The 23,651-nt window shown below is 37.4% G+C and overlaps 1 pseudogene; it reads right to left on the reverse strand.

Annotated features, from left to right (window-relative positions):
• Window positions 1-15,391: 15,391 nt before the first annotated feature.
• On the reverse strand, window positions 15,392-22,977 carry LOC100138726 (3-ketoacyl-CoA thiolase, mitochondrial-like; annotated as a pseudogene).
• Window positions 22,978-23,651: the final 674 nt, after the last annotated feature.

A 23,651-nucleotide genomic window follows, 5' to 3' on the forward strand; every position in this document is an offset into this window, starting at 1 on the left:
GCTGAGGTTGAATGGTTCTATGAAGACCTACAAGACCTTTTAGAACTAACACCCCAAAAAGATGTCCTTTTCATTATAGGGGACTGGAATGCAAAAGTAGGAAGTCAAGAAACATCTGGAGTAACAGACAAATTTGGCCTTGGAATATGGAATGAAGCAGGGCAAAGGCTAATAGAGTTTTGCCAACTGGTCATAGGTCATAGCAAACACCCTCTTCCAACAACACAAGAGAAGACTCTACACATGGACTTCACCAGATGGTCAACACTGAAATCAGATTGATTATATTCTTTGCAGCCAAAGATGGAGAAGCTCTATACAGTCAGCAAAAACAAGACCAGGAGCTGACTGTGACTCAGATCATGAGCTCCTTATTGCCAAATTCAGACTTAAATTAAAGAAAGTAGGGAAAACCACTAGACCATTCAGGTATGACCTAAATCAAATCCTTTATGATTATACAGTGGAAGTGAGAAATAGATTTAAGGGACTAGATCTGATAGATAGAGTGCCTGGTGAACTATGGACAGAGGTTTGTGACACTGTACAGGAGACAGGGATCAAGACCATCCCCATAAAAAAATAAATGCAAAAAAGTAAAATGGCTGTCTGGGGAGGCCTTACAAATAGCTGTGAAAAGAAAAGCAAAAAGCAAAGGAGAAAAGGAAAGATATAAGCATCTGAATGCAGAGTTCCAAAGAATAGCAAGAAGAGATAAGAAAGCCTTCCTCAGTGATCAATGTAAAGAAATAGAGGAAAACAATAGAATGGGAAAGACTAGAGATCTCTTCAAGAAAATGAGAGATACCAAGGGAACATTTCATGCAAAGATGGGCTCGATAAAGAACAGAAATGGTATGGACCTAAGAGAAGCAGAAGACATTAAGAAGGGGTGGCAAGAATACACAGAACTATACAAAAAATTTCTTCATGACCAAGATAATCACGATAGTGTGGTCACTCACCTAGAGCCAGACATCCTGAAATGTGAAGTCAAGTTGGCCTTAGAAAGCATCACTATGAACAAAGCTAGTGGAGTGATGGAATTCCAGTTGAGCTATTTCAAATCCTGATGCTATGAAAGTGCTGCACTCAATATGCCAGCAAATTTGGAAAACTCAGCAGTGGCCACAGGACTGGAAAATGGCAGTTTTCATTCCAATCCCAAAGAAAGGCAATGTCAAAGAATGCTCAAACTACCACACAATTGCACTCATCTCACACGCTAATAAAGTAATGCTCAAAATTCTCCAAGCCAGGCTTCAGCAATACGTGAACTGTGAACTTCCAGATGTTCAAGCTGGATTTAGAAAAGGCAGAGGAACTAGAGATCAAATTGTCAACATCTGTTAGATCATCGAAAAAGCAAGAGAGTTCCAGAAAAACATCTATTTCTGCTTTATTGACTATGCCAAAGCCTTTGACTGTGTGGATCACAATAAACTGTAGAAAATTCTCAAGAGATAGGAATCTGACCTGCCTCTTGAGAAACCTATATGCAGGTCAGGAGGCAACAGTTAGAACTGGACATGCAACAACAAACTAGTTCCAAATAGGAAAAGGAGTACATCAAAGCTGTATACTGTCACTCTGCTTATTTAACTTATATACATCATGAGAAACGCTGGGCTGGATGAAGCACAAGCTGGAATCAAGATTGCCAGGAGAAATATCAATAACCTCAGATATGCAGATGACACCACCCTTATGGCAGAAAGTGAAGAGGAACTAAAAAGCCTCTTGATGAAAGTGAAAGAGGAGAGTGAAAAAGTTGGGTTACAGCTCAACATTCAGAAAAGGAAGATCATGGCATCTGGTCCCATCACTTCATGGCAAATAAATGGGTAAACAGTGGAAACAGTGTCAGACTTTATTTTTGGGAGCTCCAAAATCACTGCAGGTGGTGACTGCAGCCATGAAATTAAACGACGCTTACTCCTTGGAAGGAAAGTCATGACCAACCTAGATAGCATATTCAAAAGCAGAGACATTACTTTGCCAACAAAGGTCCATCTAGTTAAGGCTATGGTTTTTCCAGTGGTCATGTATGGATGTGAGAGTTGGACTGTGAAGAAAGCTGAGCACTGAAGAATTGATGCTTTTGAACTGTGGTGTTGGAGAAGACTCTTGAGAGTCCCTTGGACTGCAAGGAGATCCAACCAGTCCATTCTAAAGGAGATCAGCCCTGGGATTTCTTTGAAAGGAATGATGCTAAAGCTGAAGCTCCAGTACTTTGGCCACCTCATGGGAAGAGTTGACTCATTGGAAAAGACTCTGATGCTGGGAGGGATTGGTGGCTGGAGGAGAAGGGGATGACAGAGGATGAGATGGCTGGATGGCATCACTGACTCGATGGACGTGAGTCTGAGTGAACTCTGGGGGTTGGTGATGGACAGGGAGGCCGTGCGTGCTGCGATTCATGGGGTCGCAAAGAGTCGGACACGACTGAGTGACTGAACTGAACTGAACTAAGAAGACTGAAACCGCTAAGATAAAGATACCCACTAAAGAGTAAGGAGTTTAAGAAATCATAAAGTTGAAGAGTCTAGTCAAGTCTTGAATAGTTCACCATCAGCATTCCACCCTCTTTTCTTCCCATTTGTGATAGAAGCAAATGTTTAAATAAGTAGGCATTATTTCAAGCAGTCTTTAATTGTAGAGAATGCACTGGAGCTTCAGTTATATGCCAAAAGGTAAAACATCTTTTTAAATTCCTTTTCTTACTAATTGTGTTTAATATTTTAAATGCCTACCAAAAATAGTTTAGAAAAGAATAAGGAAATCATGAGAAAAAAATAATATCTTCATGGTTAAGATTAGCACTCAGAAATGCCTACTGTAAAGTCCTAAATAGATACAGAGATGTACCAAAATGTTGACTAAATTCCTGGTGGTCAAAGCAATCAGCATAAAATTCAGAGACATATCCTCTATAAGATTAGGAAGGCAGAGAGAGAGGGGAGCCAGTGTTCTAAGAGATATACCTTTACTGATACAAAGGCAAGAAAGAAATGTCTTGTTTGATAAAGAGGAAGTTGTTCCACACATTGTCTGATATCCTCAATGACATTTACACAAAAGAAATGCTAACAAGTTTCTTATGATTGTTCCCTTTAATGTCCAAAACAAAAACCAATGGTAAATGCCGAAGTGCAGTTCAGGGAAAGCAATTCTATCAGTGGCTAACACATTGCTATCCAAGTATATATGTAGTTCCTAGGTGGTCTCAAATCCAGATTTAGTCCATTGGGATCTAAAAAACAACAACCTTTTTAGGTGTAGAGAGTGCATTCATCGTGATGGGAAGAATGTCTTTATTTCATTCTTTCAAAAGTTACAGGATTAAAAAAAATTAAAAGGTAATTCCCAAGTTAGGCTTCAATAGAAATAATATCAGACTTCTGTAAAGTATGTCAAATAGCATGATGGTTTAAATTATCAATGTTCCAAAAAAGGGAATCACCATGAAAACTTGCTGTTTTGAGTTTTTTCTTCCAAAAGCCAAAGTAGTAGCAGCATTTTTAGCTGGCCACAGTCTCAAACAAGGGTCACTGAAAACTTCAAAGGCCACATTTGAAAGAAGAAAATAGCTCTCATTTTCATTCATCTTCACTTCAAGTCAGTATATAAAAATGGCAATCATTTTAATCCCATGGAAAAAATGCTTTTAGACAAACTATGTAGGTCTTCATTTTTTTTTTTCTGGAAATAAATTAAAAGTAATGTGGAGGAACCATTATAGATAATGCATTGGCACAGTAAGGCATTAAAATCAAAACAGGTAGAAATCATCATAGTTCTCTGCCAATTTAGGCTTCATACATTTTAGACATGACACAGTAATGGAAGCTTGAGGGCAACAATAAAGCTAAATAATATACTTAAAGATAAAAAGGTCTAATTTTTCCTTTTAATAACAATTTCACTACATATAAGTAGAGACTATAAAATAGTATTAGATTGATTTAGGATGCTGATATTTTATATGAAATACATTCCTATTTTATGAATCCATTTAGTTCTGATTTCTCCCCCCCCCAGCATTAAGGGATTGCTGCTCTGGGGAAAAATGGGAGACCAACATGAGGACCACACCTAGTAGAGGTTTCTCTGGCAACTGAAGTTTTCAATTCATCTTGTGGTTCTGGTGGTTTCACCTCACTAAAAAGCAGGGCAATGGAAAGGAGGAAACTGTGAAGTGTTATCTTAGAACTAAGGAGTCATTTACTTTAAAGTGTCCCGCCATTAGTTACAGATAACCTATATCCCTGTATATCTTTATTTTTATTATTATTTTTTCCATTAAAAATCTTAGTAGAAAGAATTTGTTAGAGTAAGGTTTTAATCCAAAATTCTCAAATTTTTTGTTTTTTAGCTACCAGAACCACCTTTCAGGTCATTTTTAGTAGATTAATATTTGAACTTTTGAAAGTTTATATATATTTATATAAAACAGAAATTTCCCAGGATGGTATTAGTATTACATTATGGCACAACTGATTAGACAACATAAATCATTAAATCCTTTACACTCAAGTAAAAAGGCACAAATATAAAAATAACAGTACTGGCCTTCCACAAATATTATCTTAACTATTATTTTTACTTTACAACAGATTTTCCTGAATACTTATCTTTATGTGCATTTTATATTAATATATAAATATAGATTAATCCAATTTCTTTATTTTTAATATAAATTTATTTATTTTAATTGGAGGCTAATTATTTTACAATTTTGTATTGGTTTTGCCATACATCAACATGAATCCACCACGGGTATACACGTGTCCCCCATCCTGAACCTCACTCTGACCTCCCTCCCCATACCATCCCTCTGGGTCATCCCAGTGCACCAGCCCCAAGCATCCTGTATCATGCATCAAACCTGGACTGGTGATTCTTTTCATATATGATATTATACATGTTTCAATGCCATTCTCCTGAATCATCCCATACTCTCCCTCTCCCACAGAGTCCAAAAGACTGTTCTATACATCTGTGTCTCTTTTGCTGTCTCGGATACAGGGTTATTGTTACCATCTTTCTAAATTCCATATATATGCATTAGTATACTGTATTGGTGCTTTTCTTTCTGGCTTACTTCACTCTGCATAATAGGCTCCAGTTTAACCCACCTCATTAGAACTGATTCAAATGTATTCTTTTCCATTGCAATGAAAAGAATAAAATACTTAGGAATATATCTACCTAAAGAAACTAAAGACCTATACATCAGATCAGATCAGATCAGATCAGTCGCTCAGTCGTGTCCAGCTCTTTGCGACCCCATAAATCGCAGCACACCAGGCCTCCCTGTCCATCACCAACTCCTGGAGTTCACTCAGACTCACGTCCATCGAGTCAGTGATGCCATCCAGCCATCTCATCCTCTGTCGTCCCCTTCTCCTCTTGCCCCCAATCCCTCCCAGCATCAGAGTCTTTTCCAATGAGTCAACTCTTTGCATGAAGTGGCCAAAGTACTGGAGTTTCAGCTTTAGCATCATTCCTTCCAAAGAAATCCCAGGGTTGATCTCCTTCAGAATGGACTGGTTGGATCACCTTGCAGTCCAAGGGACTCTCAAGAGTCTTCAAAAACTATAAAACACTGGTGAAAGAAATCAAAGAAGACACTAATAGATGGAGAAATATACCGTGTTCTTGGATCAGAAGAATCAATGTACTGAAAATGAGTATACTACCCAAAGCAATCTATAGATTCAATGCAAAACCTATCAAGCTACCAACAGTATTTTTCACAGAGCTAGAACAAATAATTTCACAATTTGCATGGAAATACCAAAAAACCTCGAATAGCCAAAGCAATCTTGAGAAAGAAGAACAGAACTGGAGGAATCATCCTGCCTGAATTCAGGCTCTACTACAAAGCCACAGTTATCAAAACAGTATGGTACTGGCACAAAGACAGAAATATAGATCAACGGAAAAAAATAGAAAGCCCAGAGATAAATCCACACACCTATGGACACCTTATCTTTGACAAAGGAGGCAAGAATATACAATGGATTAAAGACAATCTCTTTAACAAGTGGTGCTGGGAAAACTGGTCAACCACTTGTAAAAGAATAAAACTAGAACACTTTCTAACATCATACACAAAAATAAACTCAAAATGGATTAAAGATATAAACGTAAGACCAGAAACTATAAAACTCCTAGAGGAGAACATAGGGAAAACCCTCTCCGATATAAATCACAGCAGGATCCTCTATGACCCACCTCCCAGAATATTGGAAATAAAAACAAACAAGTGGGACCTAATTAAAATTAAAAGCTTCTGCACAACAAAGGAAACTCTAAGCAAAGTGAAAAGACAGCCTTCAGAATGGGAGAAAATAATAGCAAATGAAGCAACTGACAAAGATCTAATCCCAAAAATATACAAGCAACTCCTGCAGCTCAATTCCAGAAAAATAAACGCCCCAATCAAAAAATGGGCCAAAGAACTGAACAGACATTTCTCTAATTTCTTTAAATCCTAAAGTAATCTTCTAATTATGTTCAAATTTTAGATTTTACAGTTAGCTTGAATTTCAAATTCTGAAATCCCTGTCGCTGAAAGTCAAAAAGCTTCCTAACTTCTGGCAAAATCTGACACAAATTGACTACTCTGATGTTGTATAGGCAGTCTTTATTAATCACATTTAGTTTGAATATATTGCTGCCAGAATAAGTGGTCAACAGGATTTCTCAATGGATGTAACATGTGCAATTTATTACCTTTCTGAACTATAAAATTTCAGACTTCTGTTTCTGGAGGATAGTGGGCCTGGATAGATACATCACTGTGGACAGATAAATACATCAAATGGACAAGTTGAATGTAAATAAATGGAGAATTTGTTTTAACTTACTAAAGTAATAATTTATGAAACCAAAACCATACTGATATAAACAAATAATGCAAAGAAAGTGCTCTCCTTTCTAAAAGCTAGCTCATATATGTATATATATTATAATAAAACATCATATATTGCATATATAATGTATGATTATAATAATATATAATATAATTAATATTCATAATAAGATGTAATAATGATAATTGCATATATCTTAAAATATATACATATATAATTAGAAAATCATCAATGGTTGATAATACTGGTGACTAAAAGTTTGATGAGCATAAAGATTTTTAAATAGCTTCAAACTATCTCAACTAGTTCCTAAATTGACCACATAGTAAAATATAGTAAATTTATAGTGAAGAAACCTATAAACATCACCTTAACCACATGACCAAATTTAACATCACCAATACTGACATAAACCAGAATCAATTATGATTTCATTTATTGAGAATAAAAGATGAAAAAATCACTCAGAGCATTCTGCCACATATGTGTGTGGTGAATTTGATATAAAAAAAGTCATGTCAGATAAATAGATATTGAAGAACATTCTACAAAATAACTGATCTTTACTTCTTTAAAAAAAAAATCAATTCAGGAAAGACAAAGGCTGAAGAACTATGCCAGGTTACAGAGATATGAGATATGACAGGCAAATGCCATTCCAGCTCATGTAATTTTGATAGAGATGAACTTCAATGAAATTTATTCTAAACAAAAGGAAAGAAATAGTCCTGAATAGCAAATGAAATGAATATTTAAGGGAAATTATGTAACAAGGGAACTTAAAAAGTGCCTTTCTATGACCACTAATCGGAGAAGGCAATGACACCCCACTCCAGTACATTTGCCTGGAAAATCTCATGGATGGAAGAGCCTGGTAGGCTGCAGTCCATGGGGTCGCTAAGAATCAGACACGACTGAGTGACTTCACTTTCACTTTTCACTTTCATGCATTGGAGAAGGAAATGGCAGCCCACTCCGGTATTCTTGCCTGGAGAATCCCAGGGATGGGGGAGCCTGGTGGGCTGCCATCTATGGGGTCGCACAGAGTTGGGCATGATTGAAGTGACTTAGCAGCATGACCACTAATGACTGGAAACAGTGGAGGAAAAAGAAGCCAGTATGTGAAACATAATGGAAGAAAATGAGAAACAATAAAAGAAAATGAAATACATGCAATTATGATGAGGAAAATAAAAGTTATCTAAAAGTACTGAGTTCTAGATATCCAGGAAGCAACTGAGTCATTACAGTATAGTATAAATATAATTGTCAATGGAAAAAAGGTTGAAATAGCCACATTTGAGAAAATTTAAATGACTCATTAGGAGTTAAAATATATAAATTGTTGAAAGGTAAAGGCTGCAATCCATGGGGTCACTGAGGGTTGGACACGACTGGGCGACTTCACTTTCACTTTTCACTTTCATGCATTGGAGAAGGAAATGGCAACCCACTCCAGTGTTCTTGCCTGGAGAATCCCAGGGACGCCGGAGCCTGGTGGGCTGCCGTCTATGGGGTCACACAGAGTTGGACACGACTGAAGTGACTTAGCAGTAGCAGTAGTAAAGCAACTTTAAATATGCATGTTTTGTGAGAAACAAATCCTTGAATACTTTGATGACTCAGAGTCTACATTTGGGTCTCAAACACATTTCCTGGTAAGAGACTTCAGTTGTGAAGGATTTTGCAATGTAACTGTCACGATAGTTATATATATATATATATATATATATATATATATAAACAAGTAAAAATAAATAAATTGTGAAAGAATGAAGGAGAATTTTATTCTGCAGTGAAGTATACATATATACCATTAGTCATTCCTTCATCTATATTTTTTGTCATTAATGATAATCACTATCTATTAAGCCAGAATTTGAGACTAATTCTTTTGTCTCCCAGAATCGCATTAAATCAGCTACTTGGATATAATTTTCCTTCACTTATTGCTACAGTAAAAAGCTTCAAAATTTTATAATTTATCTAGTCAATTAATTCCTTATTTTCTAAATTTCTTGATTCTTATTAATTCATCAATTTATCATCCACATTCCAGAAAGTCTTCTCTATGAAGGGGATAAGATAACTTATGAGATAACTAAAATTCCAAGCATTTGTATTTTAATTTTTTAAAAACTGTTTTAACTATTTGTTATTCAAAACTATAGGCAATGAATTTAAACTTTATTCCACATGCAACATGAAGGGGAAAAAGTAGAAGCAGTGACAGAATTTCTTTTCTTGGGCTCCAAAATCACTGTAGATGGTGAAATTAGATAGCAGCCTTGAAATTAGAAGACACTTGCTCCTTGGAAGGGAAGCTATGACAAACCTAGACAGCAAATTAAAAAGCAAAGACATCACTTTGCTGACAAAGGTCCATATAGTCAAAGCTATGTTTTTTCCCAGTAGTCATGCATGGAAGTGAGAGCTGGACCATAAAAAAGTCTGAGTGCCAAAGAATTTATGTTCGCAAATTGTGCTGGAGAAGACTCTTGAGAGTCCCTTGAACTGCAAGGAGATCAAACCAGTCAATCCCAAAGGAAATCAACCCTGAATATTCATTGGAAGGATTGATGCTGAAGCTGAAACTCCAATACTTTGGCCACCTGATAAGAAGAGCTGACTTATTAGAAAAGACGCATATATATGGAATTTAGAAAGATGGTAACAATAACTCTGTATACGAGACAGCAAAAGAGACACTGATGTATAGAACAGTCTTATGGACTCTGTGGGATAGGGAGAGGGTGGGAAGATTTGGGAGAATGGCAATGAAACATGTAAAATATCATGTAGGAAACGAGTTGCCAGTCCAGGTTCGATGCACGATGCTGGATGCTTGGGGCTGGTGCACTGGGATGGCCCAGAGGGATGGTATGGGGAGGGAGGAGGGTTCGGGATGGGGAACACATGTATACCTGCGGTGGATTCATTTTGATATTTGGCAAAACTAATACAATTATGTAAAGTTTAAAAATAAAATAAAAGCAATGAATTTAAAAAAAAAAAGAAAAGACCTTGATGCTGGGAAGGACTGAGGGCAGGAGGAGAAGGGGGTGACAGAGGATGAGATGGTTAGATAGCGTCACCGACTTAATGGACAAACATTAGATTGAGCAAGCTCTAGGAGATAGTGAAGGACTGGGAAGTCCGGCATGGGTCCATAGGGTCACAAGGTGTCAAACATGGCTGAGCAACTGAACAACAAGATCCAATAGGAATGAAGAAGGGCACGCCAAGTTTTCTTGACTGGAAAATTCCATGGACAGAGGAGACTGGCAGGCTACAGTCCACGGGGTTGCAAAGAGTTGGGCATGACTGATGTGACCTAGAACAGCACAACCAACAAGAAAATGTATGTTCTTTATCAAATTGTGCTGGAGAAGACTCTTGAGAGTCCCTTGGACTTCAAGGAGATCAAACCAGTCAATCCCAAAGGAAATCAACCCTGAATATTCATTGGAAGGACTGATGCTGAAGCTGAAACTCCAATACTTCGGCAACCTGATATGAAGAGCTGACTCATTTGAAAAGACTGATGCTGGGAAAGATTGAAGCTAAAAGGAGAAGGGGGTGGCATAGGATAAGATGGTTAGATAGCATCACTGACTCAATGGACATGAATTTGAGCAAATTCTAGGTGACAGTGGAGGACAGGGAAGTCTGGCATGCTGCAGTCCATGTGGTCACAGAGTTGGACATGACTTAGTGACTGAACAACAACAATGAAGCCTTATATTTGTGCATGATCAGTGAACAGTTACATACTACTAGAAATAATAATAAAATTATTATGATCATTATAGTTGTTCATTTTGGTTTCAATCAAGGGTGGCACTTCTGTAAAAAGACATAATTGGATTATAGATATTAAAATCACTAGATGGGGAACAGTGGTAATAGCAGTGTTCTATATTTTGATCTGACTGCTGGCTAAAGTCTCAGCTGGAGTTTCCAATCAATAGCAGTTTGTATATAGTTCCTGAATCTCTTTTTTACAGCCTTAGTAAAGTTTGGGGAAGGTCATCAAGTGTAAAGTTATGGTTTTTGCAATTTTCAGTATGTTTTTAATAACTAAAATATTAAAACTGTTTGGGAATTTAGGGGAAAATGTACACTGAAGAGAAGGGAAAGAGGATAAAGGGAAATAAATATTTATAAATACTCATTTTTAATAAAAATCCCATGGAAGCGCTACACTTTCCACGTATGGCTATTAAATTAAGATTATTTTTAATGATTATCATGAGGTTCTTATATTAGCACTCAAATTACATGCATAATATATAATCCTAATATGAAAGTAAAAGTGTTAGTTACTCAGTCTTGTCTGACTCTTTTTGACCCCATGGACTGTAGCTTTCCAGGCTCCTGTGTCCATGGGGATTCTCCAGGCAAGAATACTGGAATGGGCTGCCAAGCCCTCCTCCAGGAGATCTTCTGGACCCAGGGATCAAATCCATGTCTTTTATGTATCCTGCATTAGCAGGCGGTCCTTTACCACTAGTGCCACCTGGGTCAGTCCAGTTCAGTTCAGTTGCTCAGTCATGTCCAACTCTTTGCAACCTCGTGAATTGCAGCACACCAGGCCTCCCTGTCCATCACCAACTCCCAGAGTTCACTCAGACTCACGTCCATCGAGTCGGTAATGCCATCCAGCCATCTCATCCTCTGTCGTCCCCTTCTCCTCCTGCTCCCAATCCCTCCCAGCATCAGAGTTTTTTCCAATGAGTCAACTCTTCGCATGAGGTGGCCAAAGTATTGGAGTTTCAGCTTTAGCATCAGTCCTTCCAAAGAACACCCAGGACTGATCTCCTTTAGAATGGACTGGTTGGATCTCCTCGCAGTCCAAGGGACTCTCAAGAGTCTTCTCCAACACCACAGTTTTAAAGCATCAATTCTTTGGCACTTAGCTTTCTTCACAGTCCAACTCTCTCATCCATACATAACCACTGGGAAAACCCTAGCCTTGACTAGACGGACCTTTGTTGGCAAAGTAATGTCTCTGCTTTCTAATATTCTATCTACGTTGGTCATAACTTTCCTTCCAACGTGGCCCCATTTAAGAGCATAAACCTTTCAAAAGTTCCCATCTACATCTTTCCATCTGAATTTATTTTTCTGATTTATTTTTATCAAATCGTGTCCTTCAATACAGAAACAGATACTGCATTTATCCATATTTATTTAGGTCTTTCCTCAGCCCTACTGCCAACCCACATGTGTCTTATTCTTAGTTCAATGAGCTGGCGCTGGTTTTTCACCTCAGGATGTTTACTCTGGCTAATTTAGCTACTGATCTTCCAATGTCTGGTGTTTGGCAATAAAGTCTCAGTTGGAGTTTTCAACCAACAGCAGTTTGCATTTAGTTTCTCAATCTCTGTTTTATAGTCTTAGTACCTTCTCTTCTATTGCATGAAGACAATTGCTCCTAGGGATACCTGAACCTGAAATGAACTGAAAATATTTTACAGCTTTTCAACTTGCCAGCAGTAGAAGAAAAATTTATACTAGTCCCAGCAGTCTGAACAGCTGTTGCTATAAGGTGATGTTGCTAAAGAATTCAAAAATAGGACAAGGCAAATAACCATCCCTGAGAGGCTTCCACTGTGTTTTGGAGACTTCCAGCTGCAAACTTAATTGTAATTTAAACAGAGCATACAGAAACAGCTTTCCTGCACCTATGCACAATACTTTTATTGAATTGGATAATTTAATCAATAAGTCACAATAGTCTCTAGAGTGGGGCTATGTGAAAATCTGGAAGCTGAGAAATTTGATCATTGTTGTCTATTATTTCCATCTTCTTGTGTTGCATTCCTCTAGGATTTAGGTAGTATATCCCCCATTCTCAAGTCTTTAAACATATGCAATCTATTCTCTGTTCTCTGTGTTAGAGCCCTACTTCCAAAGACCACCAGGAACAGCCCTGGGTTTATTCTTGTTTGCAGCATTTAAGGGAATATGGAGAAATGTGAGGTATCTGGGTAAGAAGATGTATTAGAGTGCCACAGAGAGACAGAACCAAAAGACAACATATATACAAGCGCGTACATGCATGCTAAGTCGCTTCAGTCATGTCCGACTCTGTGCGACCCTATGGACTGTAGTTTGTCAGGTTCCTCTGTCTATGGGGATTTTCCAGTCAAGAATACTGGCATGGGTTGCCATACCATCCTCCAGGGGATCTTCCTAACCCAGGTATCAGACACACATCTCTTATGCCTCCTGCATTGTCAGGTGGATTCTTTTCCACAAGTGCCAGTGCCACCTGGGAAGAGAGGCAATGAGATAGAGGGAGAGAAAAAGGGGGATATTTATTTTAGGAACTGGATCATGAAATTTTTGAGGCTAAGACATCCTGCAATCTACCATCTGTAAGCTGGAGAGTCAGAGAGTCAGTGGTGTAAGTCCAAGTACAAACATCTGAGAAGCTGGAGGCCTTGATGACTGAGAACCAGAGAAGATGTCCTAGCTCAAGGAGAAAGAGAACAAATGCATTCTTCTTCTGCTTTTTTGTTCTGTTCAGGGCCCTCAAAAGATTGGATAATGTCCTCTCACGTTGAGGAGGTTCATCTGCTTTATTCAGTTCACCAATTCAAATGCCAGTCTCTTCCAGAAACAGCCACACAGACACATCCAGAAATAATGTTTCATCAGCTAGCTGGGCATCCCCTAGCCTAGTCAAGCTGACATGTAAAATTGATACCATTGTGGTGGGTATTAAAAAGAAGCCAATTATACAATTTAGGCTTTGGCTGAATTGCTTGGAGACAGTTTAAGGAAGCAGGACATTGCACTGGATTGTATACTATCAGGAGTTGAAAACAATTCTATGATAGGATATCTGAAAACATCTCTGGCAAAGATAGATTAGAGTAAGGCTAACCCTATATATTTAAGAAAGACCAGTTGCTCATGTTAACTGGGGAAGGGTTATATTTGTGAAGTTCTGGGTTGGGCAGGACTCTGTCTATGATCAGCAATGCTTAAGGAACAGTTTTGTCTTTAATTCATAAAATCACAGAATGGTCATATCTTATTTTGAGGTTCTGTGAAAAAAGTTTATTTTCAGCAGGAGATCTAAAGACCTAGCTGGGAGTGTCAGGCCAGCCTGGAGTAATCCCAAGGCCTGGTTGAGAGTATCAGGTCACATCCTGCATGTCAGGAGTTGTTCTTTCTCACTCGTTTCTCTTAAAGAATGTTAATGGATGATTCCATTGTAAAGTATAAAATGTAAAAAAATCTTAAGAAAATTTAAGATTTCCTCAGAAAGGGATATATTAATGGGTTCATTCATCTATTTGTTTTTTGGAGATTAAGGCTACATTTATTCAATTTCCTTGCAATCATATGATCTAAAGCATGTGTGGTGGTTATTGTCCAGGATGTGATTTCTTTTAGGGCATTCTATAATAAAAATTCAGTTCAGAAATACATATTTGGTGCAAATTTGAGAAAATTTATTTCTGGCCTGAGCTCATACTCATGATGAATACATCTTTACCTCGTCACCCTGGATCACACTCACTCACTGTTTCAGTGGCAGGGCATAACCACTTTTACCAGCTGCTCTGAAGTTCCCTTGTTTTAATGTAGCCTAGTCAAGTAATTAAGTGAAATTGCTTTTTGAAGCCATGAAACTAAAAGATGCTTGCTTCTTGGAATTTAAAGCTATGATGAACCAGCTGCTGCTGCTGCTAAGTCGCTTCAGTCATGTCCGACTCTGTGCAACCCCATAGACGGCAGCCCACCAGGCTCCCCTGTCCCTGGGATTCTCCAGGCAAGAATACTGGAGTGGGTTGTCATTTCCTTCTCCAATGCATGAAAGTGAAAACTGAAAGTGAAGTTGCTCAGTCATGTCCGACTCTTCGCTACCCCATGGACTGCAGCCTACCAGGCTCCTCCGTCCATGGGATTTTCCAGGCAAGAGTACTGGAGTAGGGTGCCATTGCCATCTCCAATGATGAACCTAGACAGCATATTAAGAAGCAGAGACATCAGTTTACCAACAAGGTCTATATAGTCAAAGCTATGGTTTTTCCAGTAGCCATGTATGAATGTGAGAGTTGAACAGTAGAGATGGCTGAGCATCAAAGAATTGAAGCTTTCAAACTGTGGTGATGGAGAAGACTCTTGTGAGTTTCTTGGACTTCAGAGGAGATCAAACAAGTCAATCCTAAAGGAAATCAACCCTGAATGTTCATTGGAAAGACTGATACTGAAGCTAAAGCTCCAATACTTTGGGCACTCGATGTGAAAGAGCCAACTCATGGGAAAAGTCTCTGATGCTGGCAAAGATTGAAGACAAGAGGAGAAGGGGACAGCAGAGGATGAGATGAACTAGATGAACATAAGTTTGAGCACACTCTGGGAGATAGTGAAGGACAGAGAAGCCTGGTGTGCTGCAGTCCATGGAGTCACAAACAGTCAGACACAACTGAGTGACTGAACCACAACAAGCCAAGTAAAGTAACTGCACTATTGTGGGCTCCTTGGTTTCTTCAGTCTGAGTTCCAAATATCAAGTGTGATGCACTGGCCACCTTCAATGTAAGCTGATTCCCCTGCATATTCTCCACCTCTACATCTTAATTCATGAACTGTGTGTGCAATAATTCTTGATCCAGATCCTGCCAATGGCTGATTTCAAGTAATGACTCTTCCATTTATATTGGTTTTACTTGGGTTGAAATCCAAGCTCTTTTCAACTGCCAAGTACTGGGGAGCAAAATCTCCATTCACTTCCACCAAATCCATGTCCTTAAGACTCAGTCTTCTTTTCTTTAGTGCCCCCACTGGAGGCAGGGAAAAGACCAATATCTACAATAGAGAAGTCACGTCCAGATACAAAATAGCTCACTGTTCTTGCCAGTGGGAAGTTATACTTTTTGATAGTATCTTCACTATCTATGAAAGCATCAGATATTTCTGATACATTCCTTACAGGAATGTCCCTTCTTGGACAGGGATGGGACAAGGATGGTCCCTTCTTCCTTAAAACTGGAGGAAGCTTATTTAACTGCACCGGGCTCATTGGTATTAAGCCTGCTCATTACTTGGCATTACTCATTACTTGCTCCTGTCCTTGTCTTTATCTAAACTGATATCATCTCACTATTAAAGTAGCCAGCTTCATTAGCAGCTTTTCACCTCTGCTGTGACTGCAGGGTGTTTGTTAAATTTTTCTCTACTTATTTTGTTTTGCAGCAAAATTCTCTGCAGCAATTCCTGTGGGGACTGGGACACGTTGCCCTGTTAATGCTGCTCACAAAGAATCTTCCAGCTTGAGATCTGATCCCAACTTGGTTATAATACATACATTTCTGACACAGTAGGGAGCCATGCTTTTGGCCCCTCCACATAAGACAACTTCAGCTATTTTTACACACGTTTCCTGACATCCATATACAATGAACTAGAAACCAGAGCCACAGAGCCTATTAGCAGTGAGAGCTGAGGTCTCTTTGGGGACATCCACATCAAACTGACATGCCTTGCCAAGTATGCAGCATCTGAAAAACTATTTGCTAGGCTATTTTAAAGAATACAGCTCAAGAACAGACAAAGAGAAGAAAGCACAGGACAAGGTCAGGGAGGTGGGTATGGAGCTTCCATCCCCTCTGGGCACACACCTCTCCCAGTACTTTCACCAACGTGAAGCTCTGATTAGTCTTCATTTGTGAAAGAAAGTCTTACAAAACAATGGAATTCATTTTTAATAGTAGAATTTTTGTTAACCAAATTCAGGAGAGGATAATATCATTTGATGCAATGGGCAGTTTAGGTAGAAGTTTTAATCTGCCTCTAAAAACTTGGCAAATATAATGTTAATCTCCCCTATGCTCTTAGTATTTGCATTAGAAATTTTCTTTATATTTAGTTTCTAAGCTAAAAGAATTCTGAATTATAAGAAATGAAGATATAGGTTTAAAATATTCTCAGATAAAACAATTTTCAGTGTCATCACTATATTATGTGTGAAAAGTTCTATGTTTCATGTTGCATTCATAATATTTCTATACTATATAGTTTTAGAGCCATCTTATATTACTTGACTGGAACAGTTATCTGGTAAGTTAATTGAAAAAGTAGGTTAAAGTAGGAACCATAAATTAAAAGTGTACATATATCTTAAAATTTTATTTCAAATTAAAACATAATCAGGCACGTTATGATGTAAGGACAAAGCCTTTCTTCGAAACTTAGTTTACTGATTTGTGTTCCACATTTTACATAAAAGACATCCTAAGGCCTTGTCCACAACATCTAAGAATGGTTATATTAGATAAACTAAGCAGTGCAGCTGGTGTGGAACAAAAGAGGGAGACACTTACTAGCCACAGTTATTCAGTCAGTATATCTTCAAAAGGGAACTGAAGCCTTCAATTAGTCTCAAAGATTATTTATGTGAAGACATATTAAGAGAGCTTCTATTTGTTCTATAAATGAAGATACAGTCCAGTTATTAAAACTTGTATATATTATCTGCAAGGGCTTATAATTATTTGAAAATATTTTACAGCCTTATGTCATAAATCTTAATGTCTATCCATTAGATAGGAGGGTTTCTGTGGTTGCTGTAATTTGTTTATATATATCTTCTTTTATTACCTCAGATACTACTGCAAAGTAGCTTGGCAAATTAAGAATAGAAAGCAGAATTCTCAACATCAGGCCCACTGAAGGTGGGTAAAATATGTTTATAACTAGCCTTTTACTAGTCATCTAATTTATATGTATATAAGGTAGATATATTTCCCCCACAAACACCAATCATACTTGTTAGCTATGCTGTCAGTCAAAACGGATCTGACTGCTTTCTAATGGCATTTGGCAGAAGTAAATGGAGATTAGAGGATAGAGAGATCAGTTCAGGCCTCCAAGTCAATCTGTGCAGCTTTCGATTTCAACCAATCAGTAACACCTGCATGTGGTAATCATTCTCCTTGGTTACAAGCACTGGCAGAAACTAGAGACCTGTTTTTCAAGCTAAAGCAAAATGAGCTAAATATAAATGTGAAAATCCTTTTCATTGTAGAATTTTCATCTTCTTTTGAGAAAAATAGAAAAAATAGGGATGTTTTAATCCATATTTAAATTATTTTGTAGTAAGGTCAATTATGTTTAAACACACCAACAATGGATAAGCATGTTGGGTATATTATTTATCTTCTTGGCATCATGATAAACATTCAAACTGCAGTCCAGTATCCAGCCTGGGACTTTAAACTGCTGTGCTGGTGCACACTACTCCAGTCTCCTTTTTAGTTACTTGTTAGAGCTGTGTGAACCTTTCATCTTGTGAAACTTGCCAACCTCAGGAATATTTTATGAGTTACCAGCTTTGCAACTTTTGTAGAATACATTCAAACATCACTTTTACAGGGAGCAGAACTGTAAAATGTTTCTCCAAAGATTTAAAAAAGTATATAAAAAGGAAGCCATGGAAGGAAAACTAGCAGCATTCTCCCATTATTGCCTGGCAAACTTTGTTTATTCTAAACTGTTTTCTCTAACTTGAAGTCAGGCTTTGACTTAGAGGTCAATAGACCACCCTCCTGAGGTTATCATTCTCAGCTGAATCTCTCTCCAGAAGAGCAAAAACACTATAGGTAATAATTTTTTTTTTTTACAATTTTTTTAAATTCAGTGTTTGGCATTATTGGGTAAAATAAGATTACTTTATAATTTTGTTTTTTTCTTTCCCCTCTTTTCCAACTAATTACCCCTATTTAATCTTTTAACAGGCTTCCTTGGTGGCTCAGATGGTAAAGAATCTGCCTGTCAATGCAGGAGATGCAAGAGACATGAGTTTGATTATTGGGTAGGGGAAATTCCTTGAAGAAGGAAATGGTTACACAGGCCTGTATGCTTTCCTGGATAATTCAACAGTCAGAGGAGCCTGGCAGGCTACAGCCAACGTGGTCACAAACAGCTGGACTTGACTGAGCAATACTTTCACTTCATTTTCAATCTTTTAACAGTCTCATCTCAGTATGTAACATTTATTTAATAGATGATAAAATATGCCAAAATTTTTAAAAGAAAGTTCAAAGAGCTTGTAGAAAAGCCACCATACTATTTTTTTTTCCCAAATGGGCACTGTTGTTGCTGCTGCTAAGTCGCTTCAGTCGTGTCTGACTCTGTGCAACCCCATAGATGGCAGCCCACAAGGCTCCCGCGTCCCTGGGATTCTCCAGGCAAGAACACTGGAGTGTGTTGGCATTTCTTTCTCCAATGCATGAAAGTGAAAAGTGAAAATGAAGTCACTCAGTTGTGTCTGACTCTTCGCGACCTCATGGACTGTAGTGCACTGTTATTTTAAACCAAAACTAAGGTCTGGAAACTGTGAATATATTATGGGAAGCTGGTTGTTTAAGCTGGTGAATAGGATAAGCCTGGTTTTAGATCTTGAATTAAGCTGTTTTGAAAATTTGACCTGTTTTCAGAAAGATTAAAAGTGATTTTGTAAGCAGATTTTGGGGAGCATGCCTACACAATCGGCCTTACCTATTGGAGAAAAGAGTAAAACATAATTATAGAACATCTAGAGTGTATAGTACATTCCAGGGTCTCAGAGTCACAGATATTTTTATTTGCTACTTTATATCCATTCTCCTTCTATATATTATTTGAGGTTAGTTTTAAAGTCTCCATGGGAATTTGCCCCTGGATTCTTTCGGAAGAGTAGCATGCATAAGTGGAATCAAAAAACATATTGAATGATGAATGTCCAGAGCCTGTCTATTGAATGAATGTCAGAAAATTTGGAAGTATTATAAGACCTAGATCGTTTTCCTCCTGAACTAGAAATTTAGGTGCTATTGCCATCTTGCTACCATAAAGAGAGTCTGAGGGTAATTGTTCCTACTCACTGGAAACAAGTTAAGATAAGATCAGACAGAAATCAAGACCTAGAATATTGTTTAAGCTACTACATCAATTAATCACAGGTCACTCCTATCCATGGACTTTTCCAAGATCAAGCACTGGCTTCAAAAATCACAGCTCTGCTGATGATGCCATACTTGTAAACTATGTGGCCAGAAGAAGCTACACTTTCCACTCCCCCCATTTCAGAGAAAGTTAGCTCTCCCAAACTGCCTCCCTTACAGCACACAAGATTTTATCATCATGCTGTTTTTAAAGGGAAGTGCTCATTGTTTCATTTATAAGAAGATGGAAAGAGAGAAATGAGTAATTGCTGCTCATCTTTCAGATGTAATAACTGGCTAACATGAGGACACAATTCATGGTCATATATCTCACACACTAAAAGATGATGACTCAAACTAGATGAAACCATAGCTTAAAGCAGAAATACAAACTGAAAGCCCATCCAATCTATCCAGTTTACCTTAAAGTAATTATTAATAATAACAATTCATTTAAAAATGATAAATCTGGAAAGAAAAAAAGCCCAAGGCAGACAGGATGCCAGAATAATAAATATAAACCAAGACTGCCCTGTAAAAGAAATCATCAGCAAACAAAAAGACAACCTACTGAATGGGATAAATATTTGCCATTGATAAGACCAAAAATGGCTTGATACTCAAAATATATGAACAACTCATACAAGTCAGCATCAAAAAAAAGCAGTCAACTTGATTAACAAATGGGCAGAAATCCTAACTGACACTTTTTCAAAGACATACAGATGGCCAACAGGCACACGAAAGATGCTTTACGTTGTTCAGTTCAGTTCAGTTCAGTCGCTCAGTCCTGTCTGGCTCTTTGAGACCCCATGAATTGCAGCACGCCAGACCTCCCTGTCCATCACCAGCTCCCGGAGTTTACTCAGACTTACGTCCATCAAGTCAGTGATGCCATCCAGCCATCTCATCCTCTGTCGTCCCCTTCTCCTCCTGCCCCCAATCCCTCCCAGCTGCTTTGGCTCCATCCCTTCATTCTTTCTGGAGTTATTTCTCCACTGATCTCCAGTAGCATACTGGGCACCTACTGACCTGGGGAGTTCCTCTTTCAGTATCCTATCATTTTGCCTTTTCATACTGTTCATGGGGTTCTCAAGGCAAGAATACTGAAGTAGTTTGTCATTCCCTTCTCCAGTTACTACAGTCACATTCTTACTTATCAAATAAGTGAAAGTTAAAACCACAGTAAGATATCACCTCACACCTGTCAGAATAGCAATCATCAAAAAGACCACAAATAACACATGTTGGAAAAGATGTGAAGAAAAGGGAACCTTCATACACTGTTGGGTAGGAATGTAATTTGGTGCAGCCACTGTGGAAAACAGTATGGCAGTTTCTCAAAACACCAACCGAACTACCATATGATCTAGCAATTCTACGTATGGGTATATATCTGAAAAATACAAAAATACTAATTTGAAAAGGTACATGCACCACAATGTTCACAGCTGCATTATTTACCATCCTCAAGATACAGAAGCAGATGAATAGATAAGGAAGATGTCATATATATGTATACAATGACATACTACTTAGCCATAAAAAATGAAATTTGGCCATTTGTAACAACATGAATGGACTCAGAGGGTCCAAATACTGTATGACATCACTTATATATGGATTTAAAAAAAGTGAAACCAACTAGTGAATATAACAAGAAAGAAACAGACTCACAGATATAGAGAACAAAATAGTGATTGTCAGTGGGGTGAGGAAAGCAGGGAGGGGAAAGATAGAGAGTGGATTGAGAGGTAGAAAGTATTATATATAAAATAAGTAACAAGGGTATATTGTACAACATGAGGAATACAGCCAATATTTTATAATAACTATAAATAAGGTATAACTTTTAAAATTGTGAATCACTATGTTTATATGTGTAACTTATATAATATTATACATCAACTATATTTTAATAAAACAATAAAATAGGACTGTTGTGGGAACTCCAAGACATACAAATGATCTAACTATGAGGGATAAAAAAGCTCATGAGTGAAGTATCTAAAATGATTTGTGACCTTTGGCTAATATGTAACAAAACATGACTTTATTAATTCAGTTAGTAAACATCCCTCTGTAGACAGACTATCACGGGCCACTGTGATACATCTTAAAAATAAAAAGAAAACCAGAATGAAATTTATTACCCTAAAATACATTTTTATCAATGGAGAAAGATATATTTGCATATAGTTCTGACCTGAACACCGCCAGTAAGCTATAGGCAGAGATAGAATAAGAACTCAGACTGAGTACTGAGCTCTGCAATGGGAAGGTGGGAGAAGAAGTAACCAGAAAAGCATAAAAACGGAATGAAATTTGAGCTGCATATCAGTGTAATAATAGATATTTGACAAGTAACTAAGAAGAAAAAAAGAGCTTAATCTTGAGTAAAGGGATGAAAGACATGGAATCATAGGGTCTAATATGGTTTAATAACTTTAGGTTACTTTTGTTATGAAAATATTACATCTTTCTAAGCCTTATTTTCATCAAAGTAACTAAGAATGATACTAAGAGGTATTTTAAAGAATAAATATATTACATCTTTTCAGGATCCATTCCTTGGTGGATTTTCACCAAATTTATTGGCACTTTAAGATTTCTGAGACCTCAATAAATTTAAACAGGTTAGTTTTTATAAGTGAATTTAAGAAAATATTTATTTTCAACATTAAAAAAAAAAAACTTTGATTTAAACACTGGAAGTCAAAGATGTTATATTTTATTAAAACTGGAAAAATGAAAATAATAGGAAAGCAATTCCCTAAGAATTAAAGAACATTTTATTCCCCTTTTATACAGTACTTCTGTACTGTTTCCACTTTTAATGTTCATCTTTAAAATACAGAAGTAACCTCAGCATGAAAATTTTATATGTAGAACCAAAGAATAAACAACCTTCCTTGATTCCCACCTGTATGTACACAGAGCCAAGAGAGAACTTTCATTTAATTAAACCAAATTAAATTTAAAAATAAATTTAGAAACACTTACTGTCAAAATAACTGAGGTGTGCACTTCTCTCTAAACCCTTGGCTTGCCAAGTTTTTCCCATTAGACAAGCATTTACATTATGTCATTAAAATCTCCCCCTTTTTCCAGGATACAATCATACAGGATTAGAGCTCACCTTACTGAACTCATCTTAACTTGAACATCTACAAGGATTCTATTTCTAAACAAGGCACTGGGATTTAGGAGTCCAACATCTTCTTGTTATTCAACTCATAGTATGACTAAATTTTGAAATGCTTTTCTTTAAGCAGAGAAAATTATTAACTGGGTCGTTATGCATGGGTTTAAATCCATCCCCTATCATTCATGAAGAAATCATGTAATTACTTCATGTTCTAAGCCTTTGCAAATATACCTGGTTATTCAGGTTCGGCTTTATCTTACCTGTATCAGGAATGAAGACAAGATGTCAAGGAAGAAAAAATAGCAATGAAAGCTTTTAAAGGGTCTTAAAGAAAAGGAGTAGTATTCAAAAAAGGACAGAAATAAACTAAAAGGTGCCCAAGAAAAAGTGGTTGATATGGAAGAGTGACAAAAAAAAAAAAAATCCAGTTTCTAATTGGATTTGCTGAAGAAGATAAACAGTTTGTGAGACCTTACTTCCTGGTTCTATATTCTCAGATGTGCTAGAAGCAATGACAGTCAAGAAACAGTTACAAACTCAGACCCAGATCATAGTTTCTAAATACTAGCAGTGGTGGTTTAATTGCTAAGTTGTGTCCAACTCTTGAGACCCCATGGACTGTAGCTTGCCAGACTCCTCTGTCTATGAGATTTTCCAGGCAAGAATACTGGAATGAGTT

Source organism: Bos taurus, chromosome 2 (genome assembly GCF_002263795.3).
Source record: "Bos taurus isolate L1 Dominette 01449 registration number 42190680 breed Hereford chromosome 2, ARS-UCD2.0, whole genome shotgun sequence".
Taxonomy (NCBI): Eukaryota; Metazoa; Chordata; class Mammalia; order Artiodactyla; family Bovidae; genus Bos; species Bos taurus.